We start from the raw sequence: 27,623 nt of genomic DNA, 5'->3' as shown, positions 1-27,623 counted from the left end.
GGGTCTGAGCAGGTCAGATGATGCATTTACACCAAACGCATTTTGAGCATCAGGCGTGTCTGGTTTACATTCAAAGTCTATGTGGAGGCACATCAAGGGCCATCATGGTGCTTTTCGAGTGTCTAGCGCAGCGTGATTTGAAACCATTTGGAGCGTTTTGAGCGTTGGAATGCGTCCCGTACTCCACATAGACTTTGAATGTAAACCAGATGCGCCAGTCACTCAAAAAGCGTTTGTTGTGAACGCACCAAAAGTGAACACGCGTCAAACTTGAAGCGTCAGGCGCGTTTTTGAACACTCCAATACACAAGTGTGGTTGACAGCGCCAAGACCCTCCTCCTGGCTCGGATTGGTTGTTTCTGACAGAGTAGTGTATTTCTGTAAGTGACAGCAGAACCAGAACAGAAGATAAAGCAGCTCTATTTTTCCACAGATTATCTGTCTGATATTATACGGTCATGACATAGTAATAGTTTCAACACGTAAAATGAGCTGTTGTTTGGTGCATACTTCCATAATATTTGCCAATTGCAGCTATGAAAAAAAAAGTTTCTTAATGTGCTAACAGCACATTAACAACATGAAGAGGGACCATTTGGCTCACTGGGGAAAACTTTAGCAGCCATCCACTCAGTCCAGGGTCATAAATATCCTCACATCCTCCTGAAAGTCTTTCTCTGTGGAATCTCATGAAGCCACAGATTACAAGGACCAGTGAGATCCGTGTTGACAGATTGTCCAACTTAGTTCCAAAATACTCTGCCAGAGCCTCCCTTGGCTCCTTAAGCCACTTCCTGGTTCAGACCACCATAACAATCCCCACCTGAGTAACACAAAGCAACAAGCAACCACTGGTGATCAGCAGACCTCCCAGAGGATCGAGAGATGATCACACACTCACCACACAGAGAGGTATTTTACAAAAGGCAGACTCTGCTGCACTTGGACTTCTAATTCGCACACGAATGACATTGTGTCATCATCACCACCTGCTGCTGTGGCATAGCGTCAGTGTAGCATTTTGTTTAGAATCCCACAGACCTTAGATACAAAACTTTATTCAAAACAAATATCCTCAAGATGTAGCTATGGCTTCACAACTCTTTATGCAGGATCACGCACACCCACACACACCCCCCCACACACCTTTGTACCAAAGCAAATGGCCTTTACCTTGTTGATTATTTTCTACTTTTTAGACACAATGTACAACGCAAACTGAATGTACCATACAAAGGTAAACTTTCTACTTTCATCTTACTCAAAGGAGTTAAAAGTTTTTAGAACAATTTTATTTAACTTTTCCAAACAAAAAAAAAAAACCCTGCTGTAATCAATTATTAATATCACAAGATCCTAGAGTGATGTCTGCACCTTTCCGAATTAGCTTGTCAACTCATCTTGTTAGCTGGGCTCATTTAGAAAAACACAAATTTCCCCTATTAACTTGAGAAAGAGTGCTGGCTTCATCCTGCTGTTCCTGTCTTTGTTTGATCTGTCTGGTAGCAGGTGACATTACTCCAGTGTTTGAGTCTGAAGCAGAGTTGTACTAGCTAATTAGATTTTTTTTTTCACCACTCCTTTCCACGCCAAAGCACAGCAATGTTGTTAGCACATTAACAAACTTTTTTTCTCTCCCTCAGACATCTATAACTGTCTCTTGGTCTCGGAGCGATAACAAAGGAGAAATCTCTGAAATGAGCAGAAAGTGACTGAAAACTCGAGAAAAGTCATTCTAGGAGCTGTCAGGCTGCTGACGGGCCCACAGCTTCACTGCAAACAGAGGATTTCAAGTCAGCAGAAAATGAGGGATAACACTTGCAGTGTATTATCGCAACCCCCCTCCGTTTGGTGAGTTTTCAGTACTGAGCTGCCAGGGGAAACACTGTGTACACAGAAATTTGAGAGAGCGTTTACTTGTATCACTGACAAAGACACGGACGACAGAGTTGTTCATTTAAGAAACTCGGGGTCTGCTTGTACTACTGTCAAAAGGGGTCAAAAGTTACCACAATAAATGGTTTAACAATATGTAATTTATTGAATTGGTTTGTAGAAACACATCCAAATATATATATATATATATATATATATATATATATATATATATATATATATATATATCTTGAAAAAGTTCTAGTTTGACAGTCAGTGTTGTGAATGTCAAAGCACAAAAATAAACTTTTATAAACTTCCTGATTAGAAATGCAACAGGAAAAAACATCAAACTCCCAAATGTGAAGAAACTGAGTTTGAATATGCATATTTTGATGCTTGTTTATCTCCTCAAATGCACTTTCGCACTTTCACATTGCAGACTATTCTTGGTTGTTACAAATCCTTTCATGGCAATCTAGTAAACTACTGAAGTAATTTCTCCTAGACAGACAGAAGGCTCTGTCACCTTTAATTTTCAGCTATAGCTGTTTCAGATTATTCAACATCACACAAAGATAACTAGAAAACTATAAAATGTTATTTAAAAAAATTGCAGCTCTTTTAATCATTGGTCAGTAAGTTGTAAGGTCCCACCAAAACTTAGACCAAACCTACGCCCTTGGCTGTAACGTATCGCAACAACGGGCCGACCCGCTCAAGCGATAACTTCCGGTTCAAAAGCACTGTCTTCCAATCAGCGATCTCTCAGGTCTCCAACTGGGACATACACTTTCCATTTTGTTAATGTCGTGGTGGTTTCGTTAATGTTGTAGTGCTTTTGTAATTTGTAATTGTGCTTCGTTAATGTTGTAGTGGTTTGCACCTCAGGGCCACCGTAGGAAAACCCAGTTTCGCCATCGATCTCTTTTTCATATGTGGACTAATGCTGCCCCCAAGTAGCGAATTACTGTCCGATGCTGTTGTTGGAGGGGAGGGAGGGTGTTGCGCAGTACTCCTATGTACTTCTCCTACGCAAGACGTAACTGGTAAAATCCGGTTTAGGATTTTCAAAATAAAAGATCCGGAAGTAGTTCATTATTTCTTGCGCGGCCTGGTGGTTGGGGACCACTGCTCTAAAGCACAAAACACAATTAGTAAAAAAACAGACAATATCTAAAATTTAATATTTACAGAATTATCATATATTAACATGGCGCAGGTCCCACAAATGCATTGTTCTGTATTTAATGGGCTGCTTCGGTGTTGTTAAAAGTTTTGTGAGAATTAATGTGCATCTGAACAGCTGAATTGATGCTTTCTCTGGTGACTTATGCAGCTATTAGCTGCATAAGTCAAGCCCACCTGCTCCCCCACGCACAAATACTCTGGAGCAGATCGGCAGATATAGCGAGATATAGCTGATGGATTAACGTAAGATCCCAGTGGAGTATCAGAAGTGGTGTGTAATATAGACTGTGCTATTTTTTGAATATATATAGTTGCTTAAGTATTAACAGTTATTTGAAAAGTGGTGAAGTACTTCTTGATGACGGTAAGAGCTTTCCTGGTGTGGTTCATAGAATACATGTTCACCACATTGTGGTAACCTGGTTTTTATGTTGTTGTTTAATTTAAATGGATTACAATGTTGCTTGACAGCACAGTCTCACTTTATCTCCTTGATTTGGATTTCTGTGGTATAATTTTAGCTGGTCCAATTTTACTAGATTTTCCTGTATTGTATTATAATTGCAGTGTGCCTATGGTTTTAACAGTGGTGGATGTTGTCAATTTTAAATTATTCATTAGTCTAAAATTATGTTGATTTAGAATTCTTAATTAAGGAAGAAACATAAATTATCTTTCAATACCTTATTAAATTCAGTTTACTTATTCTTTAAAATTGTTGTAGATGTTGTTTGTTAACGGAAAGTATTTGTCAATCAGTTGTACTTTTGACATGATGAAAATAATGGTAGATGTAATTCTGATTGTTGTGGCATTTCCGATTATCTGTTTTGTTTTGGTCATATGTAAGATGAGTTTTTTTCTTTTTTTCCACATCATTCAACAAAGTGCTTTTCTATGAGCTTTGAGTAAACTTATTTTCCTCTTCTTAGACACATGACAACTACAGAGTCAGTTGCCACGTATTTCATATATCACTGTCTTCTTAAAAGATTTATTTATTTTCTTTGTCAAGTTTTAAGTTATCTTTAGATGTTTTATCTGTTTTAAAATTTTGTTCACAAACTAAGCATCTGTGACATGAATCATTTAGGGCCATGGAATAGTCTCCATATTAGTTGATTAATATGATTTATTATTTGTGGTGCTGTTCAGTAAAGTATTAGTATTCATTGTAAAATATCTTTAACAGTTTACTTTGTTTTGTTACAGTACTATTGCACAGATCCAACATCTTCACGAGAAGCTGCAAGTAGGAGTGTTCACGAGGCGATCCAGCTGAGCCTGGAGACGCTGGAACGAAAAATGAGGCAGCTGAAGGCAATGCAAAAAAGGATACATTTTTTGCATTCTCAAGCTGCAAACCTAAATGAACAGTTGCTTCAAGCAACAGCAAAAATTGAGACGCTGGAAGATGGTGCAGCATTTTATGCTGATGGTGGGTATATTCATAGTATATCATGTTGATTGTAGGTTTTATTTCTGTTTTATATTTTAATCTTGATTAACATATGATATAGTGGTATATTATTAGGTATTTGTAGTGTATACAGAAAGTATTTTTTGGTTCTTGGATGTTCTTTTTTTGGTTTTTACAAATCCATTGTCAATAAAAGGAAAGAGATTCACTTTTGATATAAGAAATCTAAAAAACAGGTAAATATGATACTGAAAATTGAGCTGCAAAAAATGACATTCATTCACTCATTTAGATGTGAAATAATGATTGTATAAATATTCACCCCCGTCTAGTGAGCATCTACTAGCTATCCTTTCATATTCAATGTATCACTATTTCTTAAATCTTTTTATTGTTCATGGTGTGGATTATCTTGAGAATTAATTTATTTTACTATATTCAGTTGGAATTTCTATATGTGTTCTGATATTGTTTTTTTGATGCTAAAATCTTGCAGAAAAAACTGATGCAGCCGTCCAAACGGAGGAGGAGGTGCATGGTCAGGACATGAACTGGACGGCTGAAAATTAAAAGTTTTTTTTCTCTTAAGTTCAGACATTTTGTCCACATTTGTTACATTTATCACTTTTTGTAAAATTGTTATATTAAAGAAAATAGTTCTACTTTTGTGAATGGATTCATTTTACATTTTTTTAACATGATAAAACAAGATTGCATCTTTAGGGTAAAAGGTAGTTTAAAATTCTAAATTTTTTAACCGCCTAGTCGCGACCGCCAAGTTTGGTGAGTTTTTGAATATGATAAAGCCCCCAAAAAGGCGCGCGAAGAGGGGGTAAGAATAATAATAATAAAAATAATAATAATAATAAACAGCACGAAAACAATAGGCCTTCCCAGCGCTTTGCTGCTCGGGCCCAATAACCCAGTCAATTTGTTACTCAGGACCTCCAGGAAAGTGTGAAAACGTTGCAGGCCTGTTAGAAAAACAATGAGTCGAAAGTCACTTGCAAAACATTGAGAACGTTGCAAGTCACTCGTCCTCTCCTCGACTTCCGTTGAAAGCAGCTGGACACGTAGTGCTGAAGCGGCTAGCTCACGTAGCTAAGCTCACGTAGCTTAGCTCAAAACCCCTCAGGACTACTTGCGTCTACCTCCTCTGGTTCCGTCCCTCTCGCGGCGACCAAGCTCTTCTAACGTCTCCCGAATTTCGTCCTCTTCCGTGCTTTTGTCCAGTTTTTCTCTCCCTTGAGTGTGTTTCCTTCACTTCTTGTCCGCTCCTTCTCTACCTCCGTTCTCTACCATCACGTTTCTCCACTCCTTCTTTCTCCCGCCTCCTCTTCTCTCCACCAATCACGAGTCACGCACCGGACAGACTGTCTCAGTGACCAATCAAATGGCAAAGCCAAATAAAATACACAGTGCATCTTACATCACACTAATACTTCTTTAAATTGCAATATTTACATAAAATAATGCTCTTAGTTGATTTACAAATAATACAGTCTTAATTACTAAGTAAGCAAATTACCTAATAGCTACCTTTACCATTTAAATTACTGAAATATTAAAGTAAAGGAAAATACAACTGTATTTCTTCCAGAGACAAGAATATGAAATCCATAGTTATCACCAATGTTATGCATTAGTAAATAAACGTTCACTTTTACTATATTTGGGTCTTGTCTTGAACTATGTAAGATTTCTATTAACCTCAACATACGTCATTACAGTAACCTCAGTTTACCACAGGGCTACATTTGGTTCAGCATTCAGCCTCCCCAGTATTTAAGCGTCTCATTCTCACTCCCTGCCAGATCCTTTCGTCTACTCCCGTCTCTTCCTCGGTCCTCCCTGCGCTCCTCCCTGCGCTCTCCTCGTGTCTCCTTGCAGGTTTCCTTCTTGTGTACGTTTGGCTTTTGTTCCGACTCCCTGTTGCTTTTTTTGTTCCTACATTTTCATCAAAGTCATTACCATCTACTCAATGCCTCCGTCGTCTGCATCTATGTCGTTGTAGGTGTACCTATAACAACATATCATGACACAAACATGACTAACATGTTTCAACATGGAAATGTTGAAAAAGTGATCAAATATGTCCATTAAAAATAAAAATCTCTTTCTAGATGTAAAATTGAATACGGGATGTAAATATCATTGTGAACATAACTTCTTTTCATGCTTATCTTCTTGCTACACAAAAACACAATCTGATGAATAAAATGATCAAATTTCCAAACTTTGTTTTTAGAATTATTGCATTTTTGAGTAAATAGTCACAAAATTATGACATAAAGCTAAGAAATAAATGATTAAGCCTAGCATGTTTAGATTTTCTAATCATTTCACTTTCATGGGACTTCCTAAGTATTCATCACACTTATGTAACACATTTAGTAAGGTTTTTATAGGGGGGGTTGTTTTTGCTTTGTCTCCATATCTGCCCATTAAGCCAGTGTTAATATTACAAGCCTACACAGCAAAAGCAATTACCTCCGCACTCATGAATATTCCAGTGGGGTTACTGAGAGGTTTTCATACTATCCTTCCCCAGATCTGACTTTTCTTTTCAGCAAAACTCGGCAAAGATTATCCACGACATCTCTCGTTCAGGAACAAAGGAGATGGAGACAAAAATAAAACTTCTCAGAGAGTTATTGCAATTGTTTTGTCAGCGAAGGATATCAACTATGTAGGACAAAATGGCTGAATGGGATCTGCGCTCAATTTCCTAAATGCACAGATGTCTTTTCATCGTACTATTGCAAATAAACTTCAAAGGCGGACTGACAGAGTTCTGACAACAGTGATCATAAAATTGCTGTATTTTTTTAAGTCGATTCAAAAACAAGACAAACATCTCAACTTGATGTTTAAAGCCTTTCATATTCAAAGTCTTTGTATTCTTTTTACTAACAAAAATAGCTTGTTCATAAAAAAAGAAACATGGAAATAATAACAGTGATTTAAATTACTTAGAATCACAATTATAATTGTTTAACCGACAGTGTTCGAACAAAATGTGTTCATAATGTTACGTCCACCAGGCTCTTTTGGTGGGGTAACATTAAAGAAAACCACACAAGGACTTTCTGACTTAATGAAAATTGAATTGATTAAATTATACTAAAGAAATAAAACCTGATAAGGAATACCTGAAAAGAGAAACCAAAATAGATTAATGCAAAACCCATAACTAACCGGAAATGCGCAAATGCAAAACAAACTTAACAAAACCCAACCATAAGATACAAACCAAACCAAATGGGGTTCTGAGGAGGGAGAGGGAAAAGCCTCCTGTCTGTTGCAGCATGGCAGCTTTAAAGCAGCAGAGCACCAATCAGGGGAAAACATAACACCTGCAGAAGGCCTTTCTCCAGACCCCTGCGAGGAAAAAGGGCAGCAACCCACTGCAGCCGTGGGTAACAAAATAACAAAAACATGAAAAGCATTGAGGCTCACATCAGGTTTATGGTGTGTATTTTGTTTCTGATAGTTTAGGTTTGAAGCCATATTTATTGCTCTAGTGTTGTTTCTGTAGTGGCAAAATAAAAAAAAAAATTACAATGTTTATTTATGTGTCCAAACATTTTGCCCTTTACATATTTATCAGTTGTTTAGATTTATAGATCTCATGTGTACATGCACAAAGTTTTCTGCTGCAGTCCTCTGTGTATGATCCATCTTTTACTCCTTTTCTCTTATAGGAAGGAAAACAGGTCCCTTTAAAATAAACACATAAAAAGTTTAGTGTCATATTTCAGTTTATTCCCTCTTGTTGTAAAAATGCACTGCAAGATATGGAACTGTTTTAAAAAAAATCTTAGTATTCAATTTAGCTACGCTGATAAAATATTTTATGAAATATAATAGAGCAATTCTTCAACCTAATGGGCACTGAACACACCGGATATTTTAAGCTTATATGAGTAAGTTTTACTCAGTGTATGGCAAAAAAACAACAACAAAAAAACAAACTTTAACATATTTTAGCCTGAAACAATGACCTGCTTTTCTATGAAGAAACTGCAACCTAGTTATTATTAAAAAAAAGCAATGAAGCAGCAAGAACCCTCCCTGCTTTTGTTCTAGCCTTCATCAGCTTGTTGTTTGTTTCAGCAGTCTGCCCTAAAGTTGTATACACTAGTCTGGTATACTAAACTTAAATTGGTTTTTAGCCTTTTGAATTTAAAACCAAAGGAGAGGATGCAGAACGTGTCATCTTTTATTAAATAGATTCATTTAGGCAAACTATCAGCAAAGCACATGAGTCTCTACCTCAGCATGAAAGATCTTTGAGGTCAAAACTGGAGTAGTAAATCCAAATCCTCACACCTCCATTATTTTTTTTTTTACTAAAAATTATAAAAATGTATGGTGTTATTAATTGTATTTGAGAGTTGAGCACAATTGGCTTCATTCTTGACTTTCAAACGTTTATCCTTTTCTGAGATTCAGAAATTGCACTCTGTTTGCATCATCAAGGATCTAAAGGAATTTTATGCTGGTTAAAAAAATACCTTCTTTTATATTACCTGACTTAAACGCAAATTCAACTTTGCATACTTTGAGGCATGTGAAACATTATGGTACAAGGTCTTTATTGTTCCCATCAGTTTTGATTTAAATCTGCTTGGTGATGAAATTTTATCATGTTTATGAGGTAGCCAGGAATTTATCGTATTTAGCGAAATACGATAAAGTAATGACAGTTGTGGTTGCCAGAGTTTTACCGTAGTTTGGCAAATACGGTAAAATACTGGCATCGGTGGTTGCCAGAATTTTAGCTGGTAAAATACCACCTGCCTATAATTTACCATGAACTATTAAATACATCAAGATGTATTTGATACATTCCTGAGCAAATCGGTTTGACTGATTAAGTTAAGCCTTCGAACATAATAGCTTAATTTAACAGTATGTCTTCTTTGAAATCTGGAGAGTATTATATTTGAAAATTAATAATTTGCTGATAATCATTTCTTGTAGAAATGTGCTATGCATGTTTGAACATTTTAGAATCAAACTAACAGATTTCTTTTTACCATGGAACAGCCCTCACTACAAAAGGTGAAGAATAATATAGAAATCAGTAATACATGGCTAACAAACTTCGACTCCGTTTCTTTTTCTTCGCCGCTCTGTGCTTCACGCTGTCAAGGTTGCTGGGCAACATAAGTTACGCTGGCGTGGAGGCTAGAGAGCTAGCTGACGGTTAGACCTGTCCGAATTCACAGCTTCTCTTCTCTGGTCGTCGATATTCGCGATCTGCAAAGGACCCGTCCTGCATAGACCGGGTCCTTCGAAGGATCCAGACCCTCAATTTGGACACAGCTCAGGTATGTTTTGATGAGGGAATGACATCATCATATAAAGCTAAAAACAATTCATTTTTGCATAATATACCCCCTTTAAACCAGGATTTCATATGGATTTAATCTGATTTCAAAGCGGTGTTTAGCTGCATATTCTGTTAATTGGGAACCAAGTATTGTCCAAAATAATTGGTGCAATTAGAGAAAACACAAGGTCTTGTTGTGGATGTGGCAACACTGAACAACAAACATGAAGTCTACAAACAGTGGGAGCGTTGTTGTCAAGAAACTGATCGTCACTTTAATTTACCCCGTGAGGATTTCAGCATTCAACTAAATGTGAGTTGGAGGAACAAAAGAAAGTGTCACTTCTTCCATTTTATAGTGCAATGTGTCCAATAATAGCACAATTCGTGTTGGTGACCCTGACTTGTCTCGTTATTTAAGCTTGTTTTATTCAACACCATGTTGACTTAAAGGTCTTAGACAAGATACCTGGCTTCATGTAGAGCTTAATATAGATATTTTAATTGTACTGGCATTTAAATTGTGAGTAAGTGCAAAGATGCATCACGGGTTTAGGCCAATTTGGGGAAGACTCTGGCAGATCTCCTTTATGTCCCCCATTGAGAGAAACAGAGCAAGATTGAAGAAGCTTCTTATAGATGTAGGAATATCATCATTCCCCGATCAGAAACCTGCAAGACTTAAAATTCTGCTTCAAGCAGCTGACCACAGTAATAGACTTTAAGCTTTAAATAACCTATTTGTGCTAATTGTTTCAGATGAGGCAACTCTTAACATAGCAACGAGATTTTCCTGCCAAAGGCATAGTGCGTACCTCTCTCTACAGGTCAAACTCTTCAAGGGAATGGCTTTAACCTCTGTGTTAATGGAGAAATGAGAAAGAAGATACAGATGAATGGGGCACGGCGGCAAAAATGATTATTGTATTTAGACGGAGTCTAGTTAGATGTGTCGCGGCACTGAAAGGGAAACTGGGGCTGCCCTCCAATAGCTACGTTAGGTGGGAATAGGACACCACCATAATAAATCTAATGGCTTCTTGTCACAATAAATTATGCGCTTTCACCCCTACAACTGGTGCACATGATTTGTGCTCATGATTTGTAGCACCACAAGGTCACAACAGTGATGAATGTGCAGGCCAGAATTTCTAAATAAGATCTGCACTTGTTTATATCTTTCACCAGAATTTTGTTCATGCTTCTACTATTTTTTCCTGTCTTCAGCCTTTGGAGAGGCATTAGGACATTTTCTCTTTCTGTGTTCGGCGGAGACAGAGGTACATGAGCTCTGGTAATCGCAAAAAAAGAGTCTGACTTGCAAAATGCGAGTTGCTGTCTGTTTTTGATTGTGTCTGGAAAGACTTTTAAAAGTAGCCTGAATATGAGCTTGAGAACTTTAAAGTAAGATAGGAAGTAGTTATGTTCCTTCTCATAACTTAACTATATGAACTCAACAGGACCTCAGCGGAGCGTGACTTAGTTTATTGAACATTTCTCCCAAGAATATAGTGAGATCAATGCACTGATACCACATTTGGTATTCTTCCACATAGTACACAAAATAGTGCCATTGAATAATGTATTGTTTTATCACATACATAACAGAAGTAGTTCTTGAGTTGCCGTTTTGAGTTGACAGAGTTGGCCAACCAAGACATCCGAATGAGTTAAAAAACATATAATATCAATAACACTAAACTCAATTATATTATTTTGCTTCCAATTGGAATATTTTTTATTGAAAGAAGGTAAAGTATTTGCACAACAGTGCATAAAACATTTTCTGTAACGGTTCTCTAATAAATTGCTTGCACAAAACATAATTATGAATAAAATAACACGCAATTTTTTTTAAATTTTTTTTTACAGAAAACAAAACAAATTTGCAAAAACACCACTAGAGAAAAATAAACAGGTTCAAAGTACAAAAAAATCACACCATAGACCTTGCAGTGGGAGTCTCAAAATCAATCACTGTCTGATTGAAGGCGCAGAGAAACATCACACTATTTACAGTAGTCTGTTTTTTGTCTCCCCTCTTCCACTGTCCAGCATTTTGAACAGGATGTGACTGAAATGTCAATAAAATGGTAACAAAAAAATGGTCTTGTACCACTTCATCGTTTTCCCTCTGACTGAGTAGTAATAGATGAGGGCATCCAATAAATCCACTCCCCCCAAGAATTTGTTGTAGTCCCTCAGAGTGTGGAACACAAATGTCCTTCACAGCCCATCGCCTGCCACTTTCACTGTCCTCCGCTCAGTGTCTCCACTCTGAGCCTTGTGGAATGAACTGCATAACGTTACGCCTTTAGTGTCTTTCCATTTCACGAAGAGGAGTCCCATATTTGAGGAGCCACCTTATGCCTCCCCTCTCAGCAGATTTTGGAAGAGCGTTTTGCGTTGTTTTAGGAAAGCCAACACATGTTTGGTTCCACTGGCAGCGCTATGGTTGGCATTTATTTTGAAATAAATAAGGGCTGGTGTAAAAATGATCTACATACAGATGTTAAAAAAGCGTCATCGCTTTCAAGTGTTTCGTGTGACAGTAGTTTTGGTACTTGGTACATTAGATTCTTTTTGTCATGATGTGTCATCTGGAAAGCAGGCAAGTCGACCCAGTAGATAGAAAATAACACTTTATTTTCAGAACTTTAGGCCGCGAAGTACTCAACTAGCTGGAAGAGCGCAGAGAATCCAACAACTTTTCGGGAACACAGGTGAACTTAAAAAGGCTGGACAGGACACAATTAGCAAAATTCAACCCAGCTGCGCTCATTAACCTCCAAGACGTGGGAATGAGGAAAAACAACTAACACGAAAAAGACAACGAAAAACACATTCTGACACTTTTTCTTCTTTTGCTCTTTCCTTTGGTTTGTTATTTTGTTTGTGTTTCCTTTCAGTTCCTGTAAAGCACTTTGTATTGCCTTGATGCTGAAAATGTGCTATATAAATAAAATTACCTTTTACCTTTAAAACAAAGTTTGACGTTAATGAAACTCCCATTCTATTTGTGAAAACAAATGGAGATTCCTCGTTTTGTCACAATAATTACGTCTCTTTCAACTCTACTCTCCTGGAGGACAGCCTAGTAATAATATCAGCACAAGATGAAAGTCAGACCATACAAATCACATTAGTGCTTACAGGTGTTGTTTGGGGGTTTACTACTAAAGCTGAACAGTTGGCCACATTGCTGTTTTGCTGCGGTGTTTACACCCAAAATCATAAGACTGAACCAATGAAAGAAAAGGAAGGAAATTGGGTTGCTTCATTAATCTAAAAGACATGATTTTTTGGGGAATGTGGCAAAACTAGGAATGGCTCAAAAGGACAAAAATGAAACATACCTCAAAGGACAAACTAGAACAATCTAAAATCACCAGATGAAGCAGAAGTGGGTCAGACTACAGAAGCTGATTTAGGGGCCTTTCAGAAGACAGTTCCACTTCAAGCCTAATAACATGAACTCCTCTTTACAGCTGCCACGGTTGCTCCCAACACACGATTTGAATGCAACAATGTCCCACAACAATGTTCACTTAATTCAGATCAGTACCCACAACAGAGCCATCCTTCTGTATCCGCTAGGCTTTTTTAAACCAATGTTTTGATGCTGAGATACTAATTGATGAGTGTAGATGAGATTACACTCTGCTCACCATACTAAGGTTACATTATAATGCAAAGTATTGCTGAAAACAATGAAGAATCCAAGTTTCCCTCAAGACGTACAGTCTACCCAGTCCTTGTGTGTCTCCAGTCCATATTATTGCCCAGGGCAAGGGGTTTTCAACTCTAGTCTTTGAGGGTCGGTGTCCTGTCACTTTTAGATGCGTCTCTGTATCAACACACCTGAGTCAAATAATCGGGTCAATAGAGGAGCTCTGGAGAACTTGACTGAACTGAGGAGATGATTCAGCCATTGGATTCAGGGACACATCTAGAAGTTGCAGGACACCAGCCATTACGGACTTAACTTCAAGACCCCTGGTAATTCAGGCGTAATTCAATTAAATCCAATTCAATCTACTGTATTTAAATAGCGCCACTTCACAAGAAATGCTACCTAAAGACAAGGTATTTGTACTCTTTCACAACCCCCATTTTATCTCTCATTGTTTGACATATGCAGACCCTTTCTAAAACCCACAAGCATCTCCTTTGTTTTGTTCACATTCAAAATTGAATAAATATGCCACGAAGCAATCCACCAGTTCTCTCCTAAGTCATTTGCACACTCATCGGGTGCAAATGAGTCACCCAAATGCACAATCTTTTGGTGAGGTCATCACAAAGCCGTGATATCAGTCCTATAGAGAATTTGTGGGTAGATCTGAGAAGGTGTGTGTGAGTGAGGCGGTCTAACATTTGACTCAGTTCCATCAGTTTCCTCAGTCTGGAGGAATGGACAAAAGCTTCATCAACTATATTGTGACAAACTATTTGTGAAAGGAAACCCAAAACATTAGCGACAAGACAAGCAGTTCAAAGGCAATGCTACCAATTACTGAGGAAATATATGTACACTTCTGTTTTGAAGATGTCCCTGAGAAATTCTTCAGCTCCTTATTGTGTGGATTGGCAAATAGAAGTAATTTTGCTGATTCTATCTGACCTAAAAGAGGAGACGTTTGGTCTGATGTTACCTCAGACACTGAGGGAAAAAATGTGTCTGGTTTCAACTGTACATGCGTCAGCATTTGGATCTTTCCCTTGCTGTCAACGATTGTGACAACTGCAGAAATATCTCCTAAAACTAAATTATGCAAGCAGAGCGGCTTCGGCTGCAGCAGTCTCAGCCCAATAGTTTTAGCATTAGGTCATCTCAGATGAGCAGAAAGAAAAAGGGCTTTTTCTGTGGTCAGACGGATCTGTCACTGCTATGTTAGTTCATGATAAAAATTAACTTTAATGCTGCATAAAACTTGCTCCAATGCAAAATTGCATACTTGAATTTTATAGATTTTGAAAAACCTATATATTTCCCCACAGTATACCACTGTGACAATATAAAGTGTTGTTACTGCGATAAGGTAGCAGGAAGAAAAACACAATCATCAGTTTGTGATAAATCTCAAAAAAAGAAAAAAAACACAGGTAGGTAAAAGAATGAAATCAAGCAATAAAATGAAAGTCAGGAGACATGAAAATAGAATAAAACTAATCAGAATCAGGCTCTCAGATGAACGTATTATTAAAGGATTAATTTCAAAGTGAATGGATGTTCACTGAAGATATGTAATCTCATACAACTCATTTTCTGACTGTGGCACGGTCACACAACAAGCTTTGTCATCTCAGTTTTTAAAATCGTAATGCATGCATAGAAAGGAGTTTTCAGTAAAAAGATCATAGATCATATTTATAGAACTGGTAGAAATCCAGGGATTTGTTTTGTATGTTTGATTAGGGAAAGGACTTAATGTTAAAAGTGCAAAATGTAACATAACATTCAGATTAAAAGCCATTTAAAGGTACCTAAAACAAATTTAATATAATGGAGTGTGATTAATCTATGTCCGACAATTTTAATGTTTTTTTTAAAACAATCAGTTTTTGGAGAAGACACATTGAAATATTTTAAAGGTCAAATGTGGTACATTCATGTAAACTATAATGATTGTAATTTCTTGAGGTCTGCAAACTAGTTTGTCAGAATTTTTTTTTAACAGGTCTTTGAGGTCTTAATTCCCAGTTGAAACAATGGCTAAAACAAAAACAAATATGTGAAGAATGTGTGGAGAATTAGTTTTCACTAATATGCATTTTTATGTATTTCTTGTTAACTGCTACAGTAATTTGGCGTGTGCATGGGCGTGGGGGTGTGTGTAGGGGTGTGTGTGTGACTGGAATCTTTGATGTTAAGTTTAATGTCTTTTACAAAAGGCCCAACCAAATACTGGGTTTGCAAAATAACCTGTCGCTTGAAAACTGCTTACGAAACAACTGTTGCTTTATTTTTTAACATGTAACACCATGTAATGTCCCTGTCCTTGATGAAATAAACTTGAATTGAATCGAGTTGAATTGAATTAAGAGGATGGTCAAGGTTGTCCATAGTTTTCGTGATTTTATGTCAAATCCTTCATCTGCTCACCATTCCTTTTCACTCCGTACACTTCAGACCTCCAGCACAAGAACGACTCCTGCCATTTACAGACATACTCTGATGACTCTGCAACGCCGAGCACAGAAAGCATGTTAGAGTAAAGCAAAGCACGTGAGAAAACAGGAACTCTGCAGTCGAGTCATATAAACCACCTAGTATGATCGGCAGCCCTTCAGGGTCATCCTTGTTGAGTCTTTCCATTGTCTTCATTGGAAATCACGTCCACTACTTAAAAAGGTTGGCCATGCCAAAGTGTTCTTCTAATATGCTTTTGATCCTTCAAATAAGTCTTTACGTTCCTAAAAGCGGACCAAGTGCAATGTCCGTCCTTCCTCTTAATGAGTGCGCAGCAGATATTATTCTCGTTTGAATATTGCTCCAAGGCTGCTTGACCTGTGCAAAGTGATGTTGTGGCGCTCAGTCACAGGGCGAGTGTATAATGAGAAAATTTAATCACAGCTTTCGGCCTCTTTCTCAAAACATGTGACAGACATCTAAAAATGAGCCAGAGCCCCTGAGGAGGCATGAGTTCTGTGGTGTGATGGCGCTAAAGCAATGCAAGTAGAAATTATGTCCTTCTTCCCTCCTTATGTCTCAGTGATATTGATAAGCATTACTGCACAACATTTCTACTGTCTTAACATTTAGGTTCCCAAAATTTGAACATGCATGAGAGACGGGTCTTGCGAAAAGTTCACAATTTCCTTTGAAAAATAGATAGGATTTCCATCTTTATCACATTTTAATATTGTTTCTTGGTGGAGAATACCAATTTATGTAGTTGCATGCAAATAACATCACCTCATGAGACAAACTTAATCGTCATCAGATAGACTTGTTCTTTCTAATAACAATGATGTGTAAGATTCCTCTAGCTGTCCAGTCAGTGGCTGCGCTTCCATTGACCATATAATTGCGCAATTTGAACAAGTCAACCAGGTTAACAATTTTAAGCAGCTGAAGTGTTTTTGCAATGAATCACTAATAGTCATATTTATTCCCATGCAAAGCTTTGTAGGTGTTCAGTTTGCACACGAAGATCTACTTACCTCTGCATGCTTAACGCTTAGAGTAGCTCCAATGGGCAATCACCTGACATACTTTCTAATTAATTCAAACAATCTTTATTTAATGACAGCACTAGACTTGATTCTTTTAATAAAAAGTTATCAAAAAAGTATTTTACTGTAGAATATTGCACTGTGTGTATTATAGTAAATGTCATGTCATATCTCTGTGTCTTTCAATTACTGTTGAAAGAAGCCCTCTTGCTTTGCCTTTGGTAGCGAGATCAAGAAAAAAAAAAGAAGTAGACCACTTATCAAACACCATAACCGCGTGATCAGCACAGAAGATACGCTAATTGCAAAATCAGTTGCCCATCTAATCATCGTAACTGCATGATAGGAATCTTGTAATTATGAGTAAATTAATTTTTTCATAATCGCAAGCAGAGAATTATTAATAGCCCGTGTCATTGACTTCACGATTTTGAATTTAGTCCTTAAGTGTTACAGTAAAGCTTGCAATCAGGAGATGTGCTTTCACGTTTGGTGTTAGTTTTAGTTAGTGTGCACTGCTTCACTGTAGGAGCTTTGTTACAAATATACCGTAAAAAACACTGAGGCCACTTCAGTCAACACATCTCTGAATTATAGACAGGGAGCGGTGCCTTTTTGTTAATTGAGCCTTAAATCAAAGGCAATGCGGTGAATAAAAGCTACCTTTCTTGAGGGCTGGATAAGTAAAAACGAACCCACAGTCGACAATATATAGACTCTATAAAAAGCAGCAGGGAACAGCAAGGCTAAAGCCAATTTGAATGATGGGAGTAACATGAGAACAGGAACTCTAGGCGCGAGCTGTCACAGTTCACACTTATTTTGCTGCAGAGATTTGCATGTATTTCAAGATGATTTTCATCCCTCTTTCTTCACCATATTAACATATTTGCATATCATTTGCAGAAATTTGGCAGCCACTGACATCCAATAAATTTTGTTGTGAAACATCTCTGTCTGAATTAATAAGCATGTGGGCGTGTGGGTGTATGTGTGTGTTAAATGCATGCTGAATCTGGCACAGCACACTGTGAGACTTCACTCTTAAATCACTAAATACAACTGATGTTAGCACAGCACAATCAGTACCAGTCAGGCCTTTCTAAGAATAAAAAGTAAATGTGATAAAATAAGTTCTGCTTTGTTTACAATTCAAATGGTTGATTGATGAAGTTTTTGTCACAGAGGTGTAAGGAGACCTCAAATCAGTAGCTGCATTATCATTACAAATATGCGCAAAACTTTTTCAATATTCCCTTACGACAAAAAAAAAAAACAACAAAACGCAACTTCGCGATTATAGTGTTTCCTTTAACTAAGAAGCACAATTCACGCGACAAATCACTAAAAAGCATGCTGCGTCTTCAACCTCCTACCACTTCCTGTGGTTTTCTTTGTGGTTTGCACCAGTGACAAAGTCTTGCTGTTGATCATGTGACTCAAGTAATGCGTAAAAAGTGTTTCCATTGCAATTTTGGGTTTAAAAAACAATCCGGCCTAAAAACCACCTTCCCGTATCGCCAAAACCTTTTATTGAAAAACAAGAATATTTTTCAAAAAAGGGGAGTTTCCATTAAGCAGATTTATTTTTGGAATGTCAAATTGCGCAGCTATTTGGTCACTGGAACTGCAGCTACTTAAAATAGAGCCTCTCTTTTTCCTAAAAATATGTTTTTGTCTGGAACAAGCTGGGCCATTGCTAGCTGCTTAAGACTCTTCATACTTGCATACTCATACGGTTCAGACAGTGGGCCAAAATTTCTGAGAATTTGAAAAACTCAGGGAGATTCTTGTCTTTGCAACTCGGTGGAGCTCTAGAAAAAGGTCTTAAATTAAACTTAAATTCTATTTAAGTCCACATAGATATAAATAGATATTGATTCATGCCCAAAATGTTTGTGACATCAACATAAGTCATGTGGACTAAAGGCAAGTCTACTAATATAAGCTTCTAAGTTTTGAAAAAGTAAAAAAAAAAAAAAGAAAACTCAAAATTTTGATGCTGTAAAAACACAAATTATTTTTATATTCCCAATTGGCCTAAATCATCCTCTGAAATACATTATGTACATATTTTGTTTAATCTGTAAGCCACTGCACTACAGCAAATTCTTGCATTTTAAATCTGTTGTTTATGTTACGATAGAGATAATAAAAGATCTCTATTAATCATCCTACAGTGACCATTATCAGTACATGCAGATGGCCATTTATGCTAATTAAGTGGTGACATCATTCAGCAGCTTCTAGCAATTAGTTGGATGGCCAGTAGCAACTTTGGTTTCTGAGAAATTATTAACAGTGGTCAAGCTGGCCGTCAACATTTGTTACAAAATTATCAGGCAGCTTTCAGTCCATGCTAAAGTACGATCCTAAATGTAAGTGTGCAGAGGTGTGCAGACAAAAGCCAGCTTTGTTTTGTTTGTGGAAATTTTTTTGTTTGTTTGTTTCCAGCTTCTGTCCCTCTTGCCAACGAGGCTAAAACCTTCTGTCTTGTGAGTCTTGGTTCATGGAGTCGACTGTGAACCTTGAACTTTCAACAGTACTGTTTGACAATTTTCCATGTATTATTTTTTTTTTTTTTAACATTTCAGACATTTTGTGTCATGGATCACACAACACTTGTATCCTAATGATCTCACAGAGATTGATGATGTTCTTACATTGTAAAACAACTTGCCCCACATTTTAGTTGTTGCTGTACTGACTTTTAATAAACTACGTCTCTTGCAAAAGAATAACGTCGAGCAATTCCATCCACCCAGCACTTTTATACCTGCTTCCTCCTGCTCAGAGTCTCAGAGGGCTGAAGTTCACATGTTCTGTTGTTTGTTAGAAAAGTAGGATACAGCCTTATGGGCTGATACCTCCCAGCAGAAACTAAGTGAGGAGGAAGAGTTGTTACGGTCAGTTGTGAATCACTTTAGCATGTTTTTGGACTTTTCCCTTCATGTGGAATGAAACCAAAGCCACCCACGAACACACACTGAACATGCCAACTCCACACAGAAAGAGCCTGTCCAGCCAGCAGGTTCCCACCCAGAACCGTCTGTGTGTGCCGAACACTGCACTACATTTATATTGATAATGAAAAAAAGATCTGAATTTGTTTTTTTTGTTGAGTCTTTTGAAATAATGTCATTGTGCAACCTGCTAAATTTACAAAATGACCTATTTTTATGGAAAACAGTCATAATATGCAATAAGTAATTAATACATTGATCTTCTGTAGTTGCCAGGAAATGTCGTTTGAAGACTCTTCGTTGTACACTCTAATAGGGAAAATGTGATGCAATGACCCCGATGTTTATGGGGTTCAAACCACCCACTGTTTCAGCTAACACTTAAGTAGGTGGACCTAGCCTAAACATTTGCATAAGCTAACCGTAAAAGTCTCTTTGCAACAGTGGAGCCTGCCGGGAACTCAGAAAATTGGCAGTTTTTCTGAAACGGTAGCTTGTTTCTCTGCCATTAGCACAGCTGCAGCACACCAGCAATTTTAAGCTTCAAAGACAACACATGCTGAATGGGGTGAAGGGTGTGAGCGGGGTGTTCACGAGCATGATGGACACTGCTAAGCCATCCTTCCTGGCTCTGATTGGTTGTTTCTGACCGGCAGCGGTGCATTTCTGCAAATGGCAGTAGGACCACAGGGAGGAGCCAGAGTTGCTTGATTTTATTTGATCTTTTTCAGTTTATCTGATATTTACACAACATAAATTTTTTGTAACGGAAAAAACAAATACATCCAAACTTTATGGACTTTTCGAGTTATTTTCACATGGTAATATCGCCATCTGATAGTTTCAGTTGTGTCTTCTTCATGTTGGTTGTCTGAATGATTAATTAAAGGCTGCTTCCATGTGACGTCCCATCTCCACCTTACGCAAACATGAACATTAACAGATCGACTTTCAACCGGTTTTCTGCACCAAAGAGATAAGAACGTATAAACATGTTTTCACTGGGGCTTTTTACTGGTGCAATTTGAAATTGACGTTTGTTATCGCTGTGACTGTATAAAAACAGTCAGGGGTATATATCTGCAAATTTATTGCCAGGGAACACAAAACTACTGCGAGGGTTTGCAATATTTTTCTGAGGTAACACAAAAGAAAAAAAAAAATCACCCACCCATATAGCCTATGGAAATCCATACATATTCTAGTGTCGGGACATAGACAAATATGTCAAAATGCTTTTTTATAAGTTGCCTACTGCAGAGTTAAAGTCGGTGTCACCACTTGTGACTGAAATAAATATTCTTTTGATGAGAAAACAAATGAATACGAAATTAATTATTTATAGATGTATGTCTTTTGCTAGGATACAATTTACAGCAACTTAAACAACACTGTGGTGCGTTTTAGATATTTCAAAGCTTGCATGTTCTCCGGTATAATTAAAAGCACATGCATCGATAGACGTAGTGCAGATAAGTAGTGTGTTTGTGTTGCTACTGAAGAAAACACAAGTGGGACAAAAATGTGCATTTTTTTTTTTTAGGACCCACAAAAAGATGATAACAGTGTAATTTCCCTCACTTTTTGACAAGAAACTAATACAGAGTGTCAACACAGCTCTGGCTGAACTGCTTCTCACTCCCTGCTTTATCAGGAACAATAACTGCCTTGACACGCTGATGTGAATGTGCGTTACCATGGTTACAAAAGGTTGCCTTCTAAACGCTCGCTATACATCATTTATCTGGCCTGTGCTCTCATCACATCTTCATGCTCTGCATTCACAGATTCACTTACAGTTTTGTGTTTATGCAGAAATCAAAAACATACTCCCACACGAACCAAGGGATGGTCTGCTTTTCTCTCACAGACAAATGAACCAAACTGAGCTCCCTGGTGAAATGATCTCAGCGGGATGCTTTGGTTCACACCTTCGTGTGAGGGCCAGCTTTTATACAAGCATTATCTGCTGCATGGCTTTTGCTATACGAGACACAACTTTATCTGTCCTTTTCTGTTTTTTTTTTCATTCAAGGTACTGTTTGATTTTTTTTTAATCAAACAGTGCCTTTAGCAAGTCAAAAAGGTAGTTATGAACTGTAATCTAAAAATTGCATTCTGTGAATGCCACAGTGTCAGCATCTCTCATGTCCTCCGCAAACATGCACATTTGTTTGCAAATGCACGAGTTTACAGTCCTGCAAGACTTGAATGTTTATAGAGAAACATCTGAAGAGTCGGTCTCTGCACGCAGGTAGATGTAGCCTTATCTTACAGTAGAATATAATGTCTACTGAGATTCACCGCTTTAATTAAAGCTGATAAAATGCATTTAAAAGTCACTTATTAGAATTCGATTTAGTTTGTTTACACAGCACTGATTCACAGCGCTGGACGAGGCAGATGTTGTCTCCAGACCCTTCAGAAAAACAAACTGATCTGATTCATGTGTAGAAATGTAATTGGTTCAATCTAATCATGTAGACAGATTCAAATTAAAGAACTAAAAAAACTAAGCCAATTGCACAGAGTCTCTCACTCCAAATTGCCTCCATTTTACTTATCAGAAAAAGGCTCATTGATCGTCAGTGTGAGTAAAGTTGGAAGGGTTATAATAGCTGGATAGGGGTCTTATTTTCAGTAATGTTCGCCCTCTGTGTCTATATACATTCTGACACTTGCCTATGGTCACCAGATATGGATCGCGATCGAAAGAACAAGATTCCAGGACACAAGGGGCCAAAACGGGCTTCCTCTGATGGCAGGTCTGACTCAAGCTTAGACACAGAGTGAGGGGAGTCCTCTGTAACCAAAAGAATCAGCTCAAGTGGCTCGGACGTCTGATCAGGAGGCCTCCTAGATTTCAGGGCATGTCCTAGTCCCACTGGACCCAGAACCCAGTGGTAGACCCAGATCCAGGCAGAATGACTTTATATCCCCTCTAATGGCTGAAAGAAGTAAAGTTAGATCTAGTCAGTTCATCTGGTCTCTTTGTGAAAATTGTCACACATTAGTTTTCTTCCAAATGTCTTCCAAAGACAACTATTGTTCAAATAGGACACCAGGAGTTTTGAAAGCCATAAATTCTTAAGATGTTTGAATACAAGTTAGAAATTACAAAGTTTGTTTTTCTCTGTTAAGTGATACTATTCGTATAGCCTTGCCTTCTTTCCCCTCAGTTCACGTCGACGTTGTGTGTTCTGCCTGAGTTTTCCCCCACTGAGCTCAATTTCTCCAGTTGAATTGCAACCGGGGCCAACATAGTTTGGAAAAGGCAGCAGAGGAAGTGAACAAAGTCCAGACCCCGGGTACAAAGCGAAGCATAAATCACGGAGGTGGTTTTTACCAGGCTACCAATCTTATATCACTGCTGTATTTGCAAGTGATGGAATTAGACACAACCTGATTTCATGAACCACTCCACTTCTGTGAGGATTTTGTGGTATCAAAGTAAAGAAAAAGTCTGTGATTGAATTAACTGGGCTGCTTCTTTATTGAGTAATTATGCAAATTGTATTTTTACCTTATCAAAAGTTTTGTGAGATTGCACACACAAGCTGAATACAGAATTAACTTATTACTTACTTTATTCATTAGCTTTCTGTGTTTAACATAAGATGTCTGGCATGGTTTATTTCTTCTTAATAACACATTTGTGTCTCACAAGTGTTTTAATCCAGACTAAAACAATAACAAGCAACACAATGGAAGCAGACCCATTTACTGGGTTATCTGTGCCACATGTTGCAGGAAGTTATTGGTTTCCAGTTTTTCCTGATTGACCATCTCAAACACAAACGGTATCAGTCACAGCAGCTGACATGGTTATTGTTGCTTTGTTTTAGGCTTCGGCTTCAGATTCACAATTCATTCATACAGCATGTGTCTGTGTCTTGTCACTCGCCTCTAAATTTAGGCCCAGTGCAGCCGGGTAATTTAAACAAATGGTCAAAGCTGCCGTCAATTGAGCATCACGGAGGCTTGAAAAGTCATGTTTTCACTCCAATATTTCTCTTTTCCGCTCCACTCAGTCAGTCTGCTCACGGTGGGAGGACCAATGAGTGAAGAAATTGAAGGTAAAGGCTGTAAGATGTTAGAATCCTCTCACCACTTCCTGATTTATTTTATTTGCTCTGCCCCAACTCTCCCCACCTCTCACTTGCCTCTTCTTTCCTGCTCACTCGTTCGCCCTCTCTCGACGTCTTTCTCATTCTCCCTTCACAATTATCTCTTATAGCCTGTGAGGTGATTAATGGGTTTCATTTGACATCCTCTCTTACCCTTCGCAGAGCACCAACAAATAAAACCTGGGCCCAGCGCACAAATTGTCCCTCAGAAGAGCAGTAAAAATGGGGAGAATACGGGGGCTGCGAAGACAATGAAACAGAGAGATCTGGCCTTTAGAAAGAACAACATTTGCAGAGGAACGGCCTGGAACGCTTTCCTCTGTAGCCGCTCTCCCAAGAGAAATCCCCCTACTGCTAATCTACAGTTATTGCTATTGCCAACGGCAGTCTCCAAATTAAAGAAGGGAGGGGAATAAAAACATTTAGACCTTATCATCTGTTTACAACTCGTTTTTACAAACCGCAGTCTTTGCGGGTTGCCAGCAGCGGTAACGATTACATTAATACTCGCGAAAGATTGTGAATAGAAAGAACAATTGGTGTTGTGGACAGTGGCTTCAATGAAAAAGTCGAAGGCAATCAAACTCAAACTCTAGGAGGAATTTATTTGCAAATTTCAAAAGTGTGACTGAAAACGTATTCATCAATTTAATGGAAGTGGTATCTGTGAGATTTAGAGAAAACGGGTTGCCATTTTCAGGAGTATGTCCTGTAAGTCTGAGAGTGTCTTTACATCTGCATTCATTGCTGAATATGCAATTGTGGGTTTTATTAGTTGCAATTTAGTCAGCTGGACTTTCTGTTTTCCATATTTTACACATTATCGTGTCTGTGTAGGTTGCAGCCCTTTGGAGTCTGACCTGCTGTTAGGACAAAAGTCTGAAAGTGAAAAGAACCAATGGTCAAAGAACAACACATGGGAAATTGACACTCAGCCATCGTCACTGAAACAGATCCGGTATGGAAACCTAAACTTCCTCTTCTCCAGCAGCACATTCGAGGGGATTCCACTATTCTCCAAAGCCAGAAGGGAAGTAATGTCTGTTCATCTGAGTGGCTGTGCAGAAATTTGAGTTGTTTGACATGCACAGTTATCTTCCTTTTGTAATGCTGCAGTGCTGAAAAAGTCCATTGTGACATTATATATATGTATTGCACTATCATGTAAAATGGGGGACCCACTATTGTTGATTTCTCATCCGTTCAGCAAACAGCAAGTGTCTCTGCTGAAGACAGAAAACAGTGACATTGGGCGGCATATCTAGGATGACAGAAAACTCTGTCCAGCTCAGGTGATACTTTGTCAGCCAAGTACTGTGGAGAGAGGTTGATGTGCATTTTCTACAACAGCTGGAAAAGGCGACAAAAACTCATTCTTCTCCACATTTTGAAGAGCCTCAAAAACGACAAACTCAGTTGCCAGTTCTGTAATCATTTGTGCCTGAGTGTTGTTCCTTTTGAAATAATCTAATCCACTTAGGATTTCCTTTAAAATACGGTTCTTCTCTTTACTCTCTTTCATACTCTTTTAGCCTACTCAACTTGTTGCTTTCTGTCATAGCTCTTTCAGTACCACGTCAACAATTACCAGAGCTGCAACATTTTCAGAGGGTGATTTTTGTTTTCCATTTTAAAACAGTTCCAAACCACATCAACTCGAGTTCCCACGTCTTACCAAAATCCTTTTACGACAACTTGTGGTTTTATGTCGTTGCCAATATAAAACTTACCTGCTTTGATGCTGATATTTTACAAATGCCCTGATGAAGACCCAATACTTGGGATTTGAATGAGGAGCCAAGTACCTATGTGATACTTACAGTATGGGCTGAAAACAGATTTTGTTAATGGGATTTAATTTATCAGAAGTCTTAATGTAGACAAACTAATATCAACTGTCAGAAACAGAGACCCCTGTGAGGTACTATAAATTCTTCCAATGAAACTGAATTGGAAGCCTTTTTCTCTTGTGTTTGTAATTGGACTTACTGCTTGCCTTTTTGATGCCTTCATATTGTCTTGCCAACGTTAATTTAGCCTTCTGTCATTATGCTGGACTGGCAAAATGATCTGTCCATTAGAAGCTGTTTTATGCATCATTGTCAGCTATAATTAATACAAATTTCAAGTATGAGTTCACAGCCTCGGGCATTTTTTTTCCCCTCCTGCTCATTGTCAGGCAGAGGTGGGCTCTTTCTTAGCAGTCTTCTCCACGGACATGGTGGGAAATGCCAGCCAATGACATTCAGCTCCTGTAAAGGGTACATCATTCCATCTGCTTTGCACTTCGCAGCTATCTGACCACTTACCAAACCCTGTCTGGGCATCATTACCTTATGTTTGCCATCTTTGCCATCATGGAGTCCGTGTGAGACAAATAAGGTCCTAAGGTTATTCTGGACTGACAAGGGCAGGGAGGAAAAGGACAAAATGACTGTTTCTGCCGCTGCACTGTGACAGGTCATGCAAGCCTGCTGGTTTCCTCTAGTAGCATCAGTCTAACAACATATATAACCACTATAACAGTGTAAGAGATGAACAGTTAATACCGTACGTATATATAATATATATTAGGTTGGCAACTGTAATACATTAGCCCTTAACCCATGCAATTAATCATAAAGGTTTAACACATTGATCTTATATGGTGTTGATACGTCACATGACCTTTTGTGTCCTAACAACATCTCTCCAGTGGAGGTTTACCTCGTTCAAAGCAGCGCATCACACGGTCTTGTACTGCGATCAAATGCAAACGCGAGAAGATGAGCAAGGAAAGTCACATTGGTGTGCTCAGTGACAAATTTTGTTTAAAAAACGCAAAAGACAAAACCCAAACTTCCTTCAAGTCTTATCTATGCTTGTAATAGGTATGTCGCCTACTTATTGCAACAGTGAATTATCCTGTCACGGAAGCACAAGCAGTTTATAGTTAACATTTCTAAGTTAACATTTGAAACAAAATTTCTTCTTTTAGAACGTCCTGAATGTCAAAATCGGGAAAACAGACATTTCTATATGCGTGCTTGCACAATTATGATATACATGTTTTAGAAAATATTTCAAGCTTACAAAGTTGAGCATAGTGACTAATCACGATTAATCACAGTGCTAGAGTGTGATTAAGATGATTAAATTTGCTCATTGATTATTTTAATTAACAGCACTGTTTTTTGTGTAAAAACATTTGCATTCATCTACAAATATGATTTTTCTTAAGGTTATTATGCCATGAGACTCTCCTACCAAACCTAACAGTAACACGCTAGGCTTACCAAATAAGAACAAGTCTATTTTCCTTCTGTATTTTTTGCAAATGACATATTCAGTTATCTATCACACTATCGTAGAACAGCACAATGTTTCTGCCTCACAAGAAAACCTCAGCGGTGTGTGAGACAGCAACGTTCTACATCTTTCAAATCACCTTATTGCTGAGATTGGAGCAGTGAGTGACCCATCCCAAGTGAGGCAGTAAGCTTCAATATTCTTTAAATGTACATATGGATAACTTTGACGTTATTATCAGA

At 38.0% G+C, this 27,623-nt stretch overlaps 1 long non-coding RNA gene across 1 annotated transcript; it reads right to left on the bottom strand.

Annotated features, from left to right (window-relative positions):
- Nucleotides 1-2,572: 2,572 nt before the first annotated feature.
- LOC114145828 (uncharacterized) lies at nt 2,573-19,338 on the bottom strand. Its single transcript, XR_003595773.1, has 3 exons — nt 19,326-19,338; nt 9,019-9,022; nt 2,573-2,845 (listed from the first exon to the last, which is right to left on the bottom strand). It is a non-coding gene; the product is annotated as an uncharacterized LOC114145828 (long non-coding RNA).
- Between the last annotated feature and the right edge of the window lie 8,285 nt (nt 19,339-27,623).

Source organism: Xiphophorus couchianus, chromosome 1 (genome assembly GCF_001444195.1).
Source record: "Xiphophorus couchianus chromosome 1, X_couchianus-1.0, whole genome shotgun sequence".
In the NCBI taxonomy this organism is placed as follows: Eukaryota; Metazoa; Chordata; class Actinopteri; order Cyprinodontiformes; family Poeciliidae; genus Xiphophorus; species Xiphophorus couchianus.
The sequence above is the reverse complement of the archived record's forward strand: the minus strand, read 5'-3'. Positions and strand labels throughout refer to the sequence as shown.